We start from the raw sequence: 22,420 nt of genomic DNA, 5'->3' as shown, positions 1-22,420 counted from the left end.
AAAGCAGTACCCCCTTTCAAAGATCACTCCCATCGAAATGGTACACTGCATGTGCGTCACTTGTCGCAATCTGAGAGTTTTCTTTCCTACATCCATTATTCAAAAAGTTTTATCTTTTAAACCGTGCGTCTAAATCTCGAATTGTTTTTATCATTGGATTCCTCGCGTCGAGATCTTTAAAATTAGATCCCATGTTGATAGATTTTTACAAAAAAAAATTCACGAAAAAAATGGATGAAAGAAAACGAACGGAAAAACCAAACCAGGAGTATGTTTTTCCCTTTTCGAAAGAGGCACAACCGTGCCTCTCACAAAAGCACAACCGTGCCACTTGCGAAAGCAAAACCGTGCCTCTCGTGAAAGGAAAAACAGAAGAAAAAAAAACACAACTGTGCCTCCCGCGGAAGAAAAAAATAGAAAACACATTTTTTTTTCATTTCTGAGAGGCACGATTGTCCCTCTCGTGAAAGGAAAAAATTGCACGAAAAAACATGTTTTTTTCTTCCGCGAGAGGCACTGTTTGACTTTTGCGAGAAGCAAACGAAAACACGTTTTTTCATGTAAATGTTTTTTTGGCCCAAGAGCTAAGGAAGACCGATGAAAAAATAATAAGTCAAAAAAATATTTAAAAACATTTAAAAAGCCGAAAACGCGTGCGAGAAAATAAAGAAAATATCCGAAGAAAGCGCGACACGTGGCGGCGGCTGAGAGCGCTCTCGGCCTACCCAAAGTGATCGTTGTGAAGCTTCGGAAGGATCGCTCGTCAACTAGTTGCTCTCCCGATCTCCGAAGCCAACCGTTAAGGCTGGCTAGGCATGACTATTTTATATGCGGGTCGAGCATGACAGGGCCATGCCTATTCATAGGTTGCTTCGTTTCTAGGCCAATACAAAGGCCACTCCTATTTCACGCGTTGGTCGCCAAATAGCGAGCTGGTGCATACCCCAACAACGCCTGATCCTTTATAGGCCGGCCCATTTTGGGATCCCTTCCCCACCTTTTTCCATTTTCCTTTGTTTTTTCTTCTAGTTTTTTATTTCTTTTTTTTCCTTTAAGTTTTTATTTTTATTTTTCATTTTTCTTTACTGTTCGGTTTATCCTTCTTCTCTTTCTTTCTTTTCTATTTTTTCCTTTACTTTTTTTCACAACCTTCTTTCAAATTTGTGAACATACTTTCCAAAATCATGAACAATTTTTAAACTTTTTGAGCATGTAAATTTTTTGAAAATCATGAAGATTTTAGAAAATTATCAACATTTTTAAAAATCATGAACATCTTTTGAATTGATGAACAGTTTTTACAAATTCATAAGCATTTCAGAAAATGTGAACATCTTTTTTGAAACCCGGGAACATTCATTTCGAAGCGAAGAACATTTTCGGAAATTTGGGGAACAGTTTTTGTAATTCACGAAAAGATTTGAAAAAAAATTGAAATGCATGAACATTTTTCTAGTACACAATTATTTTCATCAGAACATTTTTTGAATGGATGAAATGTTTTGTAATTCATGAACATTTTTTGAATTGTGTGAACTTTTTTATAAATTCATGAACAACTTTTGAGTTTGAGAACATTTCTTCAATTCCATAACTTTTTTGAATACATGAAAATTTCTTTCAAAATCATGAACAATTTTTTGTTTTCCTGAACTTGTTTTTCAAAATTGTGAACATTTTTGAATATATAAACATTTTTTGTAAAATCACGAATATTGTTTTAATCCACAAACATTTTATGATTTGCTAAACACTTTTTTCGAAATGGACATTTTTTTTTAAAAATGGAGCTTTTTATAATTCTAAATTATTTAGAATAGAAAAAACACAGAAAGAAAAATAAAGTGAAAAAACTTGAATTAAAAAAATAGAGAGCACCGTAAATGGGCCGACCCAAACGGGCGCGCTGCGGCTCCTCCCAGCGCGCACCGCGCCGAATAGGAGCTCTCCGATACAAACATTATACGAGCATAATCAATTATAGATAATTCACAAGAAACATCCTTCGAATAATTTGCCAAAATTCTCGTTGCTTTAGTTGAGATGTTTATAGCTAGCTTACCTGTACATACCGCCCATAGCTTGGTTTAGTTCCCAGCTGCAAAGGTTTCTCTTTGTGGAAAGATAAGATCTCTTATCAAAATTCACCTAAGACAAAGCATCTCGAACATAATTAAAAGAACATCGAGATTCTGAGACCACCGGACAATCACTATTGTCGCCAGAACGAGTGGACGATGCATCGCTTTCGCCGCTCCACTACCGGAGTCGGCTTGACATTCTCGATGACAGCCGCGAAGTCTTCGTGCACGTGCCCCTAAGGACAAACGCCCTGGAGCCGCAATAGTCGACGGTGAACTCTTGCAAAAGCACTAGACATCAAATCTCTTCATATTACGAGAAACCCTAACCTCACTGTCCCAACGAGACGATATGAATCTATGCTAGAGCTTCGTCGACTGTGTCCAAATTAACGAACTCGAGGAGGATCGTTGGTCCTTGCGTCAATGGCACAATGGGTCATGTAGTTGGTCTAGAAGGATAGAGGGGAATATAGGCAGCCCGGTTAACACTTTTAATTGGACAATGATTTATTAGACCAACTGTTAGCACCTCCATATTTGATCATTGGGGTATCAAATGATCTGAGAATCAAATGAAACTTTAAACCTAGACTTTTTGTATTATAACAAGGTCATATAAAAATATTCGACTCACTTGGAGAACTTCTGTTTCCCATTTGTAAAAAATAGTCCAAGTTAATTAATTAATTAATTAATGATCATGCAATGCAAATGATGCACAATCAATATAATAGCAAAAACTATATTTAGGGTATTATCATGGGGTGTTACACGTGGGGCCTCAACCTCTACAAGTATGGACTCCGCGCGTGTTTGTTTGAAGCGGGGCAATCATGTCAGGCGTTGATGGTCTTCCTTCTCCGCACGCTTCTCCTCCTTCCAGTTAACCATACACATGTCATATAATGCTCAGAGCTCGCCAAGTTTGTCATTGTTGATGTCGGTGGGGGCATAGGATCTGGCTCAAAGTCAAAGAGTAAGGGCTCGACAAATCTGGCCTACCCGGGCTCTTCAATGATGATGTGGACGACAACGGTAGCAGGAGGTGGACTAAGGCTTAGCACTGGCTTAGGCTCATGATCCACAAATAAGAGCATCAACGGGCTTCGTCACAACGGCGGGAGTGGGTGCGGCTTCCGACAAGGCTTCAACTGGGACTGTCATTGTTGTCGTTTGTTGTTTAGTGAGGCAACGCCGGTTTGAAGGTGTCAGAGGAAGTGCGTCAACGCCGGTGAGGTGGTATAGAATTGCCATAGCCCCATATATATACCCGGACAATATCAGTCGGCGTCTGGGAAAGATGCTCCGGTAGCCAAACGAGGGTCGCTGCGGGAATCGTGTGCCGGTTCAACGCATGCTTATTGAGAATCCATGCATGATAGCCAAACAAGAGCCGTCGTGGGAATTGTCGTCGGTTCAATGAATGCTCATTGGGAACTCATTACTATTGGAGATATGCCCTAGAGGCAATCATGTATGATGATATTTCCTATGTGTTTATGAATAAAGATAGTCCTTGGACATTATCAATGATGTGTATCAGCAAGTACGTGACTTGTTTGTGGGACTATGCATTGTATGATGACTGTCCTAAAAGGTCCCTAGTCAAAAGGGATGAGTGGATGCGCAGCCGACTAGACTAGCATATGACATGGTCGATGGCTTGGTCTCACTAGCCATGGAGTATTGGATGCTAACCGGATAATATGGACTTAGAAAGGTCTGGTCGGATTCGACGTAGTCGGATCCGAGTCGATATAAGGTCCGAGTCGGACAGACCCAACTATGAGACGCAACGATATGTCATCTGTGAGTCTCTAGTACAACATATGTTCTATGTCCTAAGACCTGAGCTGGCGCATGTACTCGGGATGGTGATGGACCTGCTTTGGGCCGACCAAATGCTACTCCGTAACTGGGTAGTTACAAAGGTAGGTTTCAGGCTTGTCCAGACCCATGCTGCAAGACATGGTCAAGCGAAATGGGATTTGCCCCTCGGATTAGGAGAGATATACTCTGGGGCCCTCATGTGATCCGACCAGGATAAGCATGGCCATGCGACAAGAATTATGAGATAATCCGGATAGTGGTCGGCATCACCGGAATGAGAAAGAGCTTGGGCTAGCACAAGGATGACAGACTCGCCTTGAACCCGACAACATATATCGTGTGGCAAAAGGAATGAAAGTGTGATGTACAGGTTCGCCTAACCAGCTTCATAGTCTGCTTGGTGTTCGGCATGCCTTGCTAGAGGCCGCTACCAACCGTGCAGTTCGGAGGTGATCCGAACTGCGACCAAGCCGGCTTGAACCTAAGGGGTCGCGCGCTTAAGGGAAGGAACCTACGAGGTCGAATCCTAGGACACTGGCGGATGTGATCCGAGTTGTATTCAGATTGTGGCCGAGTAGACTTGTGGGCTTTAGGGCCCGTTGAGCCCGCGACGGACGCCTATATAAAGTGGAGGCGCGGCACATGTTGGGGAACGTAGCAATAATTCAAAATTTTCTACGCATCACCAAGATCAATCTATGGAGAGACTAGCAACGAGAGAGAGAGGGGAGTGCATCTTCATACCCTTGAAGATCGCGATGCGGAAGCGTTACAAGAACACGGTTGGTGGAGTCGTACACGCAGCAATTCAGATCGCGGTCGATTCCGATCTAAGCGCCGAACGGACGGCGCCTCCGCGTTCAACACACGTACAGCCCGGGGACGTCTCCTCCTTGATCCAGCAAGGGGAGATGAGAAGTTGAGGGAAAATTCCAGCAACACGACGCCATGGTGGCGATGGAGCTCGTGGTTCTCCGGCAGGGCTTCGCCAAGCACTACGGAGGAGGAGGAGGAGGAGGTGTTGGAGGAGGGAGAGGGTTGCGCCAGGGGAAGGGTGCGGCTGCCCTCTCTCTCCCTCACTATATATAGGGGGGATGGGGGGAGTAGGAGGCGCCCTAGGGTTTCCCTAGGGGAGGGGCGGCGGCCAGGGGAAACCCTAGATGGGTTTGGGCGCCCCCACCCCCTAGGAAACTTGCCCCCCCAAGCCGGGAGGGGCGGCTGCCCTAGGGGTGGCGCCCCCACCTCTCCAGGTTACGTGAGATGGGGTGGGAGGGGCGCTCAGCCCCTTAGTGGGCTGATGTGCCCCCTCCCCTTGGCCCATAAGGCCCCCCAACGCTTGTCGGGGCCTCCGAAACCCTTTCGGACACGCTGGTCATCACCTGGTACCCCCGGAACAATTCCGGACTCCAATACCCTTCGTCCAATATATCGATCTTCACCTCCGGACTATTCCGGAGCTCCTCGTCATGTCCGGGATCTCATCCGGGACTCCGAACAACCTTTGGTAACCACATACTATTTCCCATAACAACTCTAGCGTCACCGAACCTTAAGTGTGTAGACCCTACGGGTTCGGGAACCATGCAGACATGACCGAGACATTCTCCGGTCAATAACCAACAGCGGGATCTGGATACCCCATGTTGGCTCCCACATGTTCCACGATGATCTCATCGGATGAACCACGATGTCAAGGATTCAAGCAATCCCGTATGCAATTCCCTTTGTCAATCGGTATGTTACTTGCCCGAGATTCGATCGTCGGTATCCCAATACCTCATTCAATCTCGTTACCGGCAAGTCACTTTACTCGTTCCATAATGCATGATCCCGTGACTAACTACTTAGTCACATTGAGCTCATTATGATGATGCATTACCGAGTGGGCCCAGAGATACCTCTCCGTCATACAGAGTGACAAATCCCAGTCTCGATTCGTGCCAACCCAACATACACTTTCGGAGATACCCGTAGTGCACCTTTATAGCCACCCAGTTACGTTGTGACGTTTGGTACACCCAAAGCACTCCTACGGTATCAGGGAGTTACACAATCTCATGGTCTAAGGAAATGATACTTGACATTAGAAAAGCTTTAGCAAACGAACTACACGATCTTGTGCTATGCTTATGATTGGGTCTCGTCCATCACATCATTCTCCTAATGATGTGATCCCGTTATCAATGACATCCAATGTCCATGGTCAGGAAACCACGACCATCGGTTGATCAACGAGCTAGTCAACTAGAGGCTCACTAGGGACATGTTGTGGTCTATGAATTCACACATGTATTACGGTTTCCAGTTAATACAATTATAACAGGAACAATAGACAATTATCATGAACAAGGAAATACAATAATAACCATTTTATTATTGACTCTAAGGCATATTTCCAACAGTCTCCCACTTGCAATAGAGTCAATAATCTAGTTCACATCACTATGTGATTGTAATGAATTCAACACCCATGGGGTTTGATCATATCTCGCTTGTGAGAGAGGTTATTAGTCAACGGGTCTGAATCTTTCAGATCCATGTGTGCTTTACAAATCTCTATGTCATCTCCTAGATGCATCTACCACGCTCTATTTGGAGCTATTCCAAATAATTGTTCTACTATACAATTCCGGTTTACTACTCAGAATAATCCGGACTAGTGTCAAAGTTCGCATCGGCGTAACCCTTTACAACGAACTCTTTTACCACCTCCATAATCGAGAAAAATCCTTAGTCCACTAGTTACTAAGGATATGTTTGACTGCTGTCTTGTTATCCATTCCTGGATCATTCTTGTACCCCTTGACTGACTCATGGCAAGGCACACTTCAGGTGCGGTACACAGCATAGCATTCTGTAGAGCCTATGTCTGAAGCATAGGGGATGACCTTCGTCCATTCTCTCTCTTCTGCCGAGGTCATGTCTTGAGTCTTACTCAATACTCACACCTTATAACACAGCCAAGAACTCCTTCTTTGCCGATCTATTTTGAACTTCTTCAAAATCTTGTCACGGCATGTATTCATTTGAAAGTATTATTGAGCGTTTTTGATCTATCCTTATAGATCTTGATGCTCAATGTTCAAGTAGCTTAATCCAGGTTTTCCATTGAAAAACACCTTTTCAAATACCCTATATGCTTTCTAGAAATTCTATATCATTTCTGATCAACAACATATACTCATCAGAAATTCTATAGTGCTCCCACTCACTTCTTTGGAAATACAAGTTTCTCATAAACTTTGTATAAATCCAAAATCTTTGATCATCTCATCAAAGCGTATATTCCAACTCCGAGATGCTTACTCCAGTCCTTAGAAGGATTGCTGGAGCTTTGCATACTTGCTAGCATCTTTTAGGATTGTCAAAACCTTCTGGTTGTATCAGATACAACCTTTCCTCAAGAAAATCGTTGAGGAAACTATATTTTGACATCCTATCTGCAAGATTTCATAAATAATGCAGTAGCTGCTAATATAATTCTAACAGACTCTTAGCATTGCTACGAGTGAGAAAGTATCATCGTAGTCAACTCCTTGAACTTGTCGGAAAACATCTCAGCGACAAGTCAAGCTTTGTTAATGGTGACACTTACCATCATTGTCTGTCTTCCCTTTTAAAATCCATCTGTACCCAACAGCCTTATGACCATCAAGTAGTTCTTCCAAAGTCTATACTTTTTTTTCATACATGGATCCTCTCTCGGATTTTATGGCCTCAAGCCATTCGTCAGAATCCGGGCCCACCATCGCTTCTTCATAGCTCGTAGGTTCATTGTTGTCTAGCAACATGACCTCTAAGACAGGATTACGTACCACTCTGAAGTAGTACGCATCCTTGTCGACCTACGAGGTTTGGTAGTAACTTGATCTAAAGTTTCATGATCACTATCATTAGCTTCCACTTCAATTGGTGTAGGCGCCATAGGAACAACTTCATGTGCCCTGCTACACACTAGTTGAAGTGATGGTTCAATAACCTCATCAAGTCTCCACCATCCTCCCACTCAATTCTTTCAAGAGAAACTTTTCCTCGAGAAAGGACCCATTTCTGGAAACAATCACTTTTGCTTCCGGATCTGAATTAGGAGGTATACCCAACTGTTTTTGGGTGTCCTATGAAGATGCATTTTATCCGCTTTGGGTTCGAGCTTATCAGGCAAAACTTTTTACATAAGCGTCACAGCCCCAAACTTTTAAGAAATGACAGCTTAGGTTTCTCTAAACTATAGTTCATACGATGTCATCTCAACGGAATTACGTGGTGCCCTATTTAAAGTGAATGCGGTTGTCTTTAATGCCTAACCCATAAACGATAGTGGTAATTCGATAAGAGACATCATGGTATGCACCATATCCAATAGGGTGCATTTATGATGTTCGGACACACCATCACACTATGGTGTTCCAGGCGGTATTAGTTATGAAACAATTTCCACAAGGTCTTAATTGTGTACCAAACTCGTAACTCAGATATTCATCTCTATGATCATATCATAGATATTTGATCCTCTTGCCACGATGATCTTCAACTTCACTCTGAAATTGCTTGAACCTTTCAATAATTCAGACTCGTGTTTCATCAAGTAAATATACTCAGAATCTACTCAAATCATCTGTGAAGTAAGAGCATAACGATATTCACTGCGTGCCTTAGCACTCATTGGATTGCACACATCAAATGTATTACTTCCATCAAATTGCTCTCTTGTTTCATCTCACTGAAAAACGAGGCCTTTCAGTCATCTTGCCCATGTGGTATGATTTCCATGTCTCAAGTGATTCAAAATCAAGTGAGTCCAAACGATCCATCTGTATGGAGTTTCTTCATGCATATATACCAATAGACATGGTTCGCATGTCTCAATCTTTTCAAAAATGAGTGAGTCCAAAGATCCATCAACATGGAGCTTCTTCATGCATTTTATACCAGTATGACTCAAATGGCAGTGCCACAAGTATGTGGTACTATCATTACTATCTTATATCTTTTGGTATGAACATGCGTATCACTACGATCGAGATTCAGTAAACCATTCATTTTAGGTGCAAGACCGTTGAAGGTATTATTCAAATAAACAGAGTAACCATTATTCTCCCTAAATGAATAACCGTATTGCGATAAACATAATCCAATCATGTCTATGCTCAACGCAAACACCAAATAACAATTATTTAGGTTTAACACCAATCTCGATGGTAGAGGGAGCATGCGATGCTTGATCACATCAACCTTGGAAACACTTCCAACACACATCGTCATCTCACCTTTAGCTAGTCTCCGTTTATTCCATAGCTCTTTTATTTTGAGTTACTAACACTTAGCAACCGAACTGGTATCTAATACCCTGGTGCTACTAGGAGTACTAGTAAATTACACATTAATATAATGTATATCCAATATACTTCTATCGACCTTGCCAGCCTTCTCATCTACCAAGTATCTAGGGTAGTTCTGCTTCAGTGACCATTCCCCTCATTACAGAAGCACTTAGTCTCGGGTTTGGGTTCAACCTTGGGTTTCTTCACTAGAGCAGCAACTGATTTGCCATTTCATGAAGTATCTCTTCTTGCCCTTGCCCTTCTTGAAACTAGTGGTTTCACTAACCATCAACAATTGATGCTCCTTCTTGATTTCTACTTTCGCGGCGTCAAACATCGTGAATATTTCAAGGATCATCATATCTATCCCTGATATGTTATAGTTCATCACGAAGCTCTAGCAGCTTGGTGGCAATGACTTTGGAGAAACATCACTATCTCATCTGGAAGATTAACTCCCACTCGATTCAAGTGATTGTTGTACTCAGACAATCTGAGCACATGCTCAACAATTGAGCTTTTCTCCCTTAGTTTGCAGGGTTAAGAAACTTGTCAGAGGTCTCATACCTCTTGACGTGGGCACTAGCCTGAAATCCCAATTTCAGTCCTTGGAACATCTCATATGTTCTGCGACTTTTCAAAAATGTCTTCGGTGCCTCAATTCTAAACCGTTTAACATTACTGAACTATCACGTAGTCATCAAAACGTGTATGTCAGATGTTCGCAACATCCACAGACGATGTTCGAGGTTCAGCACACCGAGCGGTGCATTAAGGACATAAGCCTTCTGCGTAGCAATGAGGACAAGCCTCAGTTTATGGACCTAGTCCGCATAATTGCTACTATCAACTTTCAACTAAATTTTCTCTAGGAACATATCTAAAATAGTAGAACTAAAACTCGAGCTACGACATAATTTGCAAAGACCTTTTGACTATGTTCATGATAATTAAGTTCATCTAATGAAATTATTTAATGAACTCCCACTCAGATAGACATCTAAGTGATACATGATCCAAGTCAACTAGGCCGTGTCCAATCATCACGTGAGACGGACTAGTCATCATCGGTGAACATCTTCATGTTGATCGTATCTACTATACGACTCATGTTTGACCTTTCAGTCTCTTGTGTTCTGAGGCCATGTCTGTACATGCTAGGCTCGTCAAGTCAACCTAAGTGTTTTGCATGTGTAAATCTGGCTTACACCCATTGTATGTGAACGTTAGAATCTATCACACCCGATCATCACGTGGTGCTTCGAAACAACGAACTTTCGCAACGGTGCACGGTTAGGGGGAACACTTTCTTGAAATTTTAATGAGGGATCATCTTATTTATGCTACTGTCGTTCTAAGCAAATAAGATGTAAACATGACAAACATCACATGCAAATCATAAAGTGACATGATATGGCCAATATCATCTTGCGCCTTTGATCTCCATCTTGAGGCACGTCATGATCACCTTCGTCACTGGCATGACACCGTGATCTCCATCATCATGATCTCCATCATCGTGTCTTCATGAAGTTGTCTCGCCAACTAGTACTTCTACTACTATGGCTAACGGTTTAGCAATAAAGTAAAGTAATTACATGGCATTTTCAATGACACGCAGGTCATACAATAAATTAAGACAACTCCTATGGCTCCTGCCGGTTGTCATACTCATCGACATGCAAGTCGTGATTCATATTACAAGAACATGATCAATCTCATACATCACATATGTCATTCATCACATTCTTTTGGCCATATCACATCACATAGCATACCCTGCAAAAACAAGTTAGACGTCCTCTAATTGTTGTTGCATGATTTACGTGGCTGCTATGGGTTTCTAGCAAGAACGTTTCTTACCTACGCAAAAGCCACAACAGTGATATGCCAATTGCTATTTACCCTTCATAAGGACCCTTTTCATCGAATCCGATCCGACTAAAGTGGGAGAGACTGGCACCCGTTAGCCACCTTTATGCAACAAGTGCATGTCAGCCGGTGGAACCTGTCTCACGTAAGCGTACGTGTAAGGTCGGTCCAGGCCGCTTCATCCCACGATGCCGCCGAATCAACATAGGACTAGTAATGGTAAGCAAATTGAACAAACCAACACCCACAACTACTTGTGTTCTACTCGTGCATAGAATCTACGCAATAGACCTAGCACATGATGCCACTGCTGGGGAATGTAGCAATAATTCAAAATTTTCTACGCATCACCATGATCAATCTATGGAGAGACTAGCAACGAGAGAGAGGGGAGTGCATCTTCATACCCTTGAAGATCGCGATGCGGAAGTGTTACAAGAACGCGGTTGGTGGAGTCGTACACGCAGCGATTCAGATCGCGGTCGATTCTGATCTAAGCGCCGAACGGACGGCGCCTCCGCGTTCAACACACGTACAGCCCGGGGACGTCTCCTCCTTCTTGATCCAACAAGGGGAGAGGAGAAGTTGAGGGAAAACTCCAGCAGCACGACGACATGGTGGTGATGGAGCTCGTGGTTCTCCGGCAGGGCTTCGCCAAGCACTACGGAGGAGGAGGAAGTGTTGGAGGAGGGAGAGGGCTGCGCCAGGGGAAGGGTGCAGCTGCCCTCTCTCTCCCTCACTATATATAGGGGGAAGGGGGGAGTAGGAGGCGCCCTAGGGTTTCCCTAGGGGAGGGGTGGCGGCCAAGGGAAACCCTAGATGGGTTTGGGCGCCCCCACCCCCTAGGAAACTTGCCCCCCAAGCTGGGAGGGGCGGCTTCCCTAGGGATGGCGCCCCCACCTCTCCAGGTTACGTGAGATGGGGTCGGAGGGGCGCTCAGCCCCTTAGTGGGCTGATGTGCCCCCTCCCCTTGGCCCATAAGGCCCCCCAACGCTTGCCGAGGCCTCCGAAACCCCATTCGGACACGCTGGTCATCACCTGGTACCCCCGGAACAATTCCGGACTCCAATACCCTTCGTCCAATATACCGATATTCACCTCCGGACCATTCCGGAGCTCCTCGTCATGTTCGGGATTTCATCTGGGACTCCGAACAACCTTCGGTAACCACATACTATTTCCCATAACAACTCTAGCGTCACCGAACCTTAAGTGTGTAGACCCTACGGGTTCGGGAACCATGCAGACATGACCGAGACGTTCTCCGGTCAATAACCAACAGCGGGATCTGGATACCCATGTTGGCTCCCACATGTTCCATGATGATCTCATCGGATGAACCACGATGTCAAGGATTCAAGCAATCCCGTATGCAATTCCCTTTGTCAATCGGTATGTTACTTGCCCGAGATTCGATCGTCGGATCCCAATACCTCGTTCAATCTCGTTACCGGCAAGTCACTTTACTCGTTCCATAATGCATGATCCCGTGACTAACTACTTAGTCACATTGAGCTCATTATGATGATGCATTACCGAGTGGGCCCAGAGATACCTCTCCGTCATACGGAGTGACAAATCCCAGTCTCGATTCGTGCCAACCCAACAGACACTTTCGGAGATACCCGTAGTGCACCTTTATAGCCACCCAGTTACGTTGTGACGTTTGGTACACCCAAAGCACTCCTACGGTATCAGGGAGTTACACGATCTTATGGTCTAAGGAAATGATACTTGACATTAGAAAAGCTTTAGCAAACGAACTACACGATCTTGTGCTATGCTTACGATTGGGTCTTGTCCATCACATCATTCTCCTAATGATGTGATCCCGTTATCAATGACATCCAATGTCCATGGTCAGGAAACCATGACCATCTGTTGATCAACGAGCTAGTCAACTAGAGGCTCACTAGGGACATGTTGTGGTCTATGTATTCACACATGTATTACGGTTTCCAGTTAATACAATTATAGCATGAACAATAGACAATTATCATGAACAAGGAAATACAATAATAACCATTTTATTATTGCCTCTAGGGCATATTTCCAATAGCACACTCATGCAGATTGATCGCTTCGGTGTTGTCACTAGGGTTTGCATGTGTTGTGAATAGACACCTCCACTCGCAGCCAACTATGTGATTGGACCTAGCAGTCTGTCGGACGGTATTCCTCCTACACGCGCAGATACCGTTAGAGGCGGTGCACCTGCACCGCTCTGGCGAACTTGTTCGTGGGATCTGATTGGCTATGTGGGAGATCAGCAAGGAGGTGGCGACTTCGGGAATGTGAGGCGACTCCAGGAACGTGCTGCCTTAACTCTACTTCCGCTGCACGGCACTGCGCATATAGTGGTAAAGAACTGTGATCCATCTCCCGTAGCATGTTCTTGGTTGTTCTGCGCGTAGGAAAATTTTAATTTGCAGTCGACGCACCCTACCGTAGAACCCAACAGTGGTATTAGAGCCACTGCTATAGGATTTGGATTCAGATCGTATGCATATTAGATATGTGGAGGCGGCAGATGAGATCTATCGTCATTTACCAGATCGGCTATGTGCACGGTTGATGAGATCAACTGCACATGGGGATCGATGTGGCTATGTTTTTTGTCAATCGGAATCGATGTGGTCATGACACAACCTACCCCTACCGGTCGGTATCCGCCATCGGGGTTAACAGTGAAACGTAAATCCGAATCGGGTTTGCGATGATCGATGAGATCGGTCAGATCATAAAATTCGGCGTGATCGGAGTTCAGATGTGATCTATGATTTCCGATGGGCCCACCGTGTGTGTAGCGCCGTGTATTTCGTACCTGACACAAACCGGTAGAATGCGATTCTATGCATAACTTTGTTTTGTAGGTTTGATGTGAATAGTACGGCTCATGTGTATGTGATGCATGTGTGTAATTTATACATGGCCTGTGTGTCATGTTTGTCAGCCTGCAGGAGCCAAAGTGTTGTCATTATAATGTATAACGACCCACGTGTCGACTTGTGATTCTCTATGTAAAATTCATTGCTAGTTGTAGTAGTTGGATTATAGAGATTAGGTTGGTGGCTCGGCGTCCCGGCGTGACAAACAAGATGGAGTTCCTAGATGGTCATCGGAGTCAGAGCCGACCTGGAAGAATGTCCATGAAGGAGCCATACTATTTCATAATATGTGTTTATTTGTGATTGTTATGCTTCTTTGTTTCTATGCATGTTAGAATGGTAGAAATATTCCTCATGAATATCAAGAGAATTGCCATCCCCGATGTTGCACCTTCGCACGTCAAGTACGTATAGTAGTGGGCTCATAAAATTGGGGTGCTGCTAGGTGTCCTTGAACTGAAGGGTTCGTGTCGGACACGGACATGCACTGCATCAGGTTAACTTGACAAGGCTATCAAAACGGTTTTGGGCCTTGTGGCAAAGAAGGTTGGGGGCCGGGATATGAGATATCTTCTTGACCGACAGGAGTCGTATAGATATACGATTAGCAAGGGGTTGCTTACCGGATAGGCATTTTGTCTAGCAGTGATGCTAAAGCTCACTAGTCGCATGTTCTAGTCGGATCCTGAATCACTGAGAGTTTGCGGAGGGATGCTGACTTCAGTGGAAATATTTCTGTTTAGGCTAGAATTACTGTACATAAACACATTGCTTAGTGATTGCTTATTTTTCTGTTGTAGATCAATGGCACCACCTGCTCAACCCAACTTTGCATTGAAATCAATTCTGGAAAAGGATAAACTGAATGGAACAAACTTTACCACCTAGTATAGAAATCTGAGAATTGTTCTCAAGCACGATAAAATTGAACATGTTCTAGAGGATCCACTTCTAGAGGAACCTGCCGATAATGCTAATGCCACAACTAAGAATGCCTATCAGAAACTCGTTGATGAATCAATGGAGATAAGTTGTCTGATGCTAGCTTGTATGGAGCCCGATTTGCAACAACATTTCGAAAATATTGAGGCTTACGATATGATCGAGAGTCTCAAGAGCATGTTTCAGACACAGGCTAGGACCGAAAGGTTCAACGTCTGGCGATCCTTGATGGATTGCAAGCTGAATAAAGGTGATCCACTGAGCCCACATGTGATCAAGATGATCGGATATGTGCAAGCTTTTGATCATTTGGGCTTCCCGCTCTTGGATGAGCTGGCTACTGATGTTGTTCTGGTTTCTCTTCCGCCCAGCTATGGGACGTTCATCTCGAACTATCATATGCATGGCATGGATAAGAAGCTCACTGAATTTCATGGGAATCTTAAAGTGGCAGAGCAGGATATTAAGAAAGGCACACATCAAGTGTTGATGGTGCAGAAATCGGCCAAGTTCAAGAAGAGTTGGTCCAAGAAAAAGACTAAGGCAAAGGGCACAGAGATGGTAACCTCCGCCGCTGCGCCGAAGTCTGGACCGAACTCGAAGACCATTTGCTATCATTGCAAGGAGAACGGTTACTAGAAGAGGAACTGTAGCAAGTGGCTTGCAGAGCATGGCAAGAAGGCCAGAAATGCTTCTTCAGGAAAAGGTACACTTGTTGCATATGTTATAGACATGTACCTTGCTGACATACCTAGTAGCTCTTGGGTATTTGATACCGGATCCGTTGTTCATATTTGCAACTCGATGTAGGGGCTGGTAAGAACTAGGCGTGTGGCACAAGGGGAGATTGACATCAAGGTCCGCAACAAAGCAAGAGTTGCTGCGTTTGAGGTCAGCACGATGCAGCTCCAGCTTCCTTCTGGATTTATTTTGGAATTGAATAATTGTTATTACATTCCTACACTTAGTCGGAACATTATTTCTGCCTCATGCTTGATGAGTCAGGGCTATGAATTCAATTTAAAGGACAATGGTTGTTCGTTTTATTTGAATGGTATGTTCCACGGCTATGCACCCATTGTTGATGGGTTATTTATATTAAATTTGGAAACGAAAACTGTATATAATATGAATGTCAAGAGGCATAAGCCTAATGAGATAAATCCGACATACTTCTGGCATTGCCGGCTTGGACACATTAGTCTAAAACGCATGAAGAAGCTCCATGATGATGGGCTCCTAACTTCGTCCGACTTCGGTCATTCGAGACATGTGAATCATGCTTGCTCGGCAAGATGACTAAGTCTCCTTTCACAAAGAGTTGCGAGAGGGCGTTCGAGTTGTTGGAGCTTATACACAGTGATGTGTGTGGTCCAATGAGCACAACTACCAGAGGTGGCTATCAGTACTTCGTGACTTTTACCGACGACTTGAGTAAATATGGATATATCTATTTGATGAGGCACAAGTTAGAAACTTTTGAAAAGTCCAAAGAGTTTCAGAACGAGGTTGAGAATCAGCTCGGCAAGACTATAAAGCTTCTACGATTAGATCGTGGAGGTGAGTACATGAGCCAGGAGTTTGATGATCACTTGAGAAGTCGAGGTATAGTGCCTCAGCTCACACCTCCAGGTACGCCACAGAGAAACGGCGTGTCAGAACGAAGGAATAGGACCTTGTTGGACATGGTCCGGTCTATGATGAGCAAATCGGATTTACCCTTGTCATTCTGGGGATACGCTCTAGAAACTACAGCTTTCACACTTAACAGGGTACCATCAAAATCCGTAAACAAGACACCACATGAGATGTGGACTGGGAAAAGTCCCAATTTGTCTTTTCTAAAGATTTGGGGTTGTGAAGCATTTGTCAAGCGACTTATGTCAGACAAGCTTACACCTAAGTCGGATAAATGCATATTCGTGGGATATCCGAGGGAAACCTTGGGATATAGTTTCTACAACCGGGGAGATAACAAAGTGTTTGTTGCTCGGAACGGGGTTTTCCTTGAGAAAGAGTTTCTTAGTCGGGAGGCCAGTCCAACTCGAAGAAATTCGAGGACCACTCGGGGACGGCTCAGCTGGTGATGAGATCATACCGGAGTCAGTCAGGGAACCCGTAGTGGAAGCGGCACCGGAACCACGGAGGTTGGAGAGATTGCGCAGAGTGCGTGATGTATTGTTGCTAGAAAGCGATGAGCCGGCCACATATGCAGAAGCGATGGTGAGCCCAGATTCCGAGGCATGGCTGAAGGCCATGAGATCTGAGTTAAAGTCCAAGGATGAGAATCAAGTCTGGGACTTGGTTGATCCGCCGCCTGGCGTAACAGCCATTGGTTGCAAATGGGTCTTTAAGAAGAAAACCGATGTGTATGGAAATGTTCAGATCCACAAAGCTCGACTTGTTGCTAAGGGTTATGGACAAGTTCAAGGAATTGACTACGACGAGACATACTCGCCAGTAGCGCTGCTGAAGTCAGTGAGGATCAGACTAGCTATAGCTGCATATTTCGATTACGAGATATGGCAGATGGATGTCAAAACGGCTTTCCATCACGGAAATTTAACCGAGGACGTGTATATGATACAACCCAAGGGTTTTGTTGATCCGACTAGCACTAGTAAGGTATGCAAGCTCAAGAGATCCATTTATGGGTTGAGGCAAGCATCTCAGAGCTGGAATATTCGTTTTGATGAGGTCGTCACTGGTCTCGGTTTCACCAAAAACGAAGAGGACGCTTGTTTATACAAGAAGTTAAGTGGGAGCTCGATAGTGTTTTTGATCTTGTATGTGGATGACATACTTGTAACGTCCAAGATGCGACCCTATCCTAAAGGAACTCGAAGGTCCCACCAAGGATAGAAGCGCATCTTGAAGATGCTTTTGCAAGGTGGATATCATTACATCAACATTACATAATAGTGGGGATACATCCAATACATACAATGTCACATGAATACAACAATACAACATACAAGAACAACATCCGACTACGGATGAATCATAAACAGAAACTCAAACAATATCCACCCTGCTAGCCCAGGCTGCCGACCTGGAACCTATCCCCTGATCGAAGAAGAAGCAGAAGAAGAACTCCAATACAAGCAAACATCGCTCTCGCGTCATGATCATCGCATAAACCTATACCTGCAACTGTTGTTGTAGTAATCTGTGAGCCACGAGGACTCAGCAATCCCATTACCATGGGTATCAAGACTAGCAAAGCTTAATGGGAAAGGAAGGGGTAAAGTGGTGAGGTTGCAGCAGCGGCTAAGCAAGTATGGTGGCTAACATACGCAAATAAGAGCGAGAAGAGAAGCACAGGAACGGTCGTGAAGCTAGCAATGATCAAGAGGTGATCCTGAACTCCTACTTACGTCAAACATAACCCAAAGACCGTGTTCACTTCCCGGACTCCGCCGAAAAGAGACCATCACGGCTACACACACGGTTGATGCGTTTTAATTCGGATCTGGTGTCAAGTTATCTACAACCAGACATTAACAAATTCCCATCTGCCACATAACCGCGGGCACGGCTCTCGAAAGATTATACCCTGCAGGGGTGTCCCAACTTAGCCCATGATAAGCTCTCACGATCAATGAAGGATATACCTTCTCCCAGGAAGACCCGATCAGTCTCGGAATCCCGGTTTACAAGACATTTCGACAATGGTAAAACAAGACCAGCAAGACCGCCCGATGCGCCGACATCCCGATAGGAGCTGCACATATCTCGTTCTCAGGGCAACACCGGATAAGCGAAGCGTACAGGTACCGACGAATCCAAGTTGCCAAGGAATGGTCCCGCACGGTGCTCTAGTTTGGACCAACACTTAGACAAGCATTGGCCCGGGAGGGCTAAAATAAAGATGACCCTCGGGTTGGCCGACCCAAGGGAAAGGTATAGGTGGTGGTGAGGCAAATGGTAAAACCAAGGTTGGGCCTTGCTGGAGGAGTTTTATTCAAAGCGAACTATCAAGGGGGTCCCATAAATCACCCGACCGCGTAAGGAACACAAAATCCGGGAACATAACACCGGTATGACGGAAACTAGGGCGGCAAGAGTGGAACAAAACACCAGGCATAAGGCCGAGCCTTCCACCCTTTACCAAGTATATAGATGCATTAATAATATAAGAGATATTGTGATATCCCAACATAATCCTGTCCATCATGAGGCAATCTTCAACTTCACCTGCAACTAGCAACGCTATAAGAGGGGCTGAGCAAAGCGGTAACATAGCCAAACAATGGTTTGCTAGGAAGGGTGTCAAAGGTTAGAGGTTCATGGCAATTTGGGAGGCTTGAAGAGCAAATGATAGGTAACGCAGCATAGTGATAGAACGAAGCAACTAGCATAGCAATGATAGTAGTGAGATCCAGGGTAGCGGTCATCTTGCCTGAAATCCCGCAAGGAAGAAGAACGAGTCCATGAAGAAGACGAACGGGAGTAGTCGAACGAATCCTCACAACCGCAACATAACCGGAACTAAGAAGCAACACCAGAAAGAAACAAACAACATGGTAAATGCACAAACATAAACATGGCATGATGCACAAACAAGTATGATGTATGTCCGGCTTAATGAGGCATGGCAAGGCATGGCAAAGTGCAACAAGCAATACTATAAGTTAAGTGGAGCTCAATATGCAACGAGTTGCATATTGACAAAACACCACATCAATTATTTAGTTCTCTCTCGGTTATGCTACTCATCAATATTAAATGTTGTTAAACATGGCAAGGGGTGAATCAAAAGTAAACTAACTATTTAGTCAAGTTTAAATGAGGCCGGAACAACAAACAACAATTCCGTAAAATCCTCATATGCAATTTATGAATTAGCTACTGTTCTTCCCTAAACCATATTTTAAAGTTGTTAAACATGAAAATAAAGTGGACCATGTTAAACTAGGCATTTTCCACCCCATTTACATATAAAGAACATTTAAATCCGAGCTACGGTTATTTAGTTATGAAATAAATCATTTTAACATTGCATTTGAGCAAAATAAATGCAAACAGCAATTTAAACATTTTAACATGGATGAATGTGGCATATTATTAATCTACACAAAATTCTAAGCATTTTACATGATTAAATCATTTTAATCCGATGCACGGTTCAAGAGCTATTATATGCATGATGCTTAGGGGTTTTTCTCAGTTAAACACTGAATAATTGCTAAAATCGTCTAGAGGGAAAAAAATGCATCGGGCCGAATCTGAACACAGGCCAACCAGGAACAGGGGGGCAGCTCACCCATGGGCTTCAGCCCGTTCGGTGGAGGCGGCTGAGGCAGTGCGGGCTGGGGGGATCTGGAGGCAGAGGCGCGGTCAACGAAAGCGGGCGCTCGGGCCTTGGCGATTGGCGCGGTCAAAGCGACAGGGACGAGCGGGCGTCCTCTGCTCGACAGGAAGCACAGCCGCGGCGGCATGGCTGCTCATTGGAGACGATGGCAGGGAGGCGGAGACGGCGGATCTGGACAGAGGGGGCCAGATTTGGGGCGCGGATGCAGGTGAAGAAGCTCCAGGCGGAGAAGGTTCCATGGGGCGGCGACGACCGATGCTGTTGCCTGAAGAAAGAAAATACAGAAGAGGATTCAGAGAGGAACACGGGGAGGAAAACAGAGAGATACAGCGGGCATGCGGGAGGAGATGAGGGAACCGACGGGGAGGCGCAGGCAAGGCCGGAGGAGGTCGATGCGGTCCTGCGCGGCTGCTGAAGAGGCTCCGGCGACGCGAGGACTTGACGGGGGGAGCCGGCCTGACGAGGAGGCCGGGGACGGCTCGTTCTGGCCGGAGCCGAGGCGTGGACGAGTCAGGATGGAACTTCAGGTTCGGCGGCCATGGCGTTCCTGATTCAGCAAAAGAGAGGGAGAGAGAGAGAGCAAGCTTAGCGGAGGGAGGAACCAGAGAAGGGAGAGAAAGGAACCAGGAGGAGGCACGGCGAGCAGTTCCTGCTGGTGCTCGGCGACGAGGTTCGCCGGGGCAGAGAAGGAGCTCCTTTCCTTTGGGCTTGAGCGAAGCAGGAAGGAAAAGGCATCGGGAGGGAGAACAGCTCGGCGCGGGGCTGCGGAAGGAGGAGGCGCGGAGAACAAGGGAGGTGGTCGGAGGCTGCGGTTGGTGGATTGGATCGGGATGAGATCCCGAGGAAGGAGAGGAGTGGATGACTGGCGGCGGCGCGATGGGACAAGGGGCTAGATTTTAGGGTTGCTGTGTAGGGGATTGGTCTATATATATAGCACTGGATTTTGGTTTGGGGCTATTTCCTCCCTCCGATCAAAATCGGACAGTCGGAAAAAATAGGTTCGGGAGTGCAATAAATAAAACGAAGATGTTTTATAGATGTTAGGGGATGATTCGAATCCAACGAAGATGACTGAGCGGGTCAGGTTCGGGGCAGGTTCCGGACGCACGCGAGGGGTTCGGTGGTTGTGCCAAGAGGTTGCGTAGGCAGACAAATAAGAGGGGAACGAAACCCGGTTGGTCTGGAATGGTCAACAAAGGCAAAGCGGTCCGAGGAGGTCAACGAGGACAAGGACCTGACAAAATGCACACAGAGGCAAAGAGAGAAAGGGCAACTGCGAACGGTAACGAGTTTTATGAAAAACATGCGGATGCAATGCACATGATGCCATGAGATGAGATGCATGCCATGAATAAAATGCAAAACAAAAGACAAAAACCCAACCACGAAGGAAATATCATATCGCATCTCCGGAAAAGGCAAGAGTTGGAGTTACGAATATGGAACGTTGTATTCGGGGCGTTACAATACTACTGATCGGAAATGATGTTTCGATGTTGAAATCGGTCAAGGAATCATTGAATGGCAAGTTTTCAATGAAAGACCTTGGTGAGGCAGTGTATATTTTAGTCATTACGATCTATAGAGATAGATCGAGGAGGCTGCTCGGCTTAAGACAAAGCACGTACATAGATAAAGTGTTGAAGCGGTTCAACATGAATGAGGCGAAGAAAGGGTTCTTGCCACTCTCACATGGTATAAGGCTAAGCGAGACTCGGAGTCCTTCGACATTTGATGAGCGAAGCAGGATGAGTAGGATTCCTATGCCTCGACAATCGGATCCATCATGTATGCCATCATATGTACAAAGCCTGATGTTGCTTTTGCAATAAGCCTAACAAGCAGATACTAGGCCAACCCAGGTGAGAGTCATTGGGCAGCAGTAAAGACTATTTTGAAGTACCTAAAAAGGACTAAAGAGATGTTCCTAATTTATGGAGGTGAGGAAGAGCTCGTCGTAAGGGGTTACGGCGATGCTAGTTTTCAAACCGACAAAGATGATTGTCGATCACAGTCCGGATTCTTGTACGTCATGAACGGAGGGGCAGTGAGCTGGATGAGTTCCAAGCAAGATACGGTGGCCGATTCTACCACAGAAGTCGAATACATTGTGGCTTGTGAAGCTGCAAAGGAAGGTGTTTGGATCCTGCATTTTCTGGATGATCTTGG

General features: G+C 45.0%; 1 pseudogene; it reads right to left on the bottom strand.

Moving 5' to 3' along the window:
• The window catches only part of LOC119321033, a 26,908-nt pseudogene extending 6,530 nt beyond the window's left edge, over nt 1-20,378 (bottom strand).
• Nucleotides 20,379-22,420: the final 2,042 nt, after the last annotated feature.

This window comes from Triticum dicoccoides, chromosome 6B (genome assembly GCF_002162155.2).
Source record: "Triticum dicoccoides isolate Atlit2015 ecotype Zavitan chromosome 6B, WEW_v2.0, whole genome shotgun sequence".
NCBI lineage: Eukaryota > Viridiplantae > Streptophyta > Magnoliopsida > Poales > Poaceae > Triticum > Triticum dicoccoides.
The sequence above is the reverse complement of the archived record's forward strand: the minus strand, read 5'-3'. Positions and strand labels throughout refer to the sequence as shown.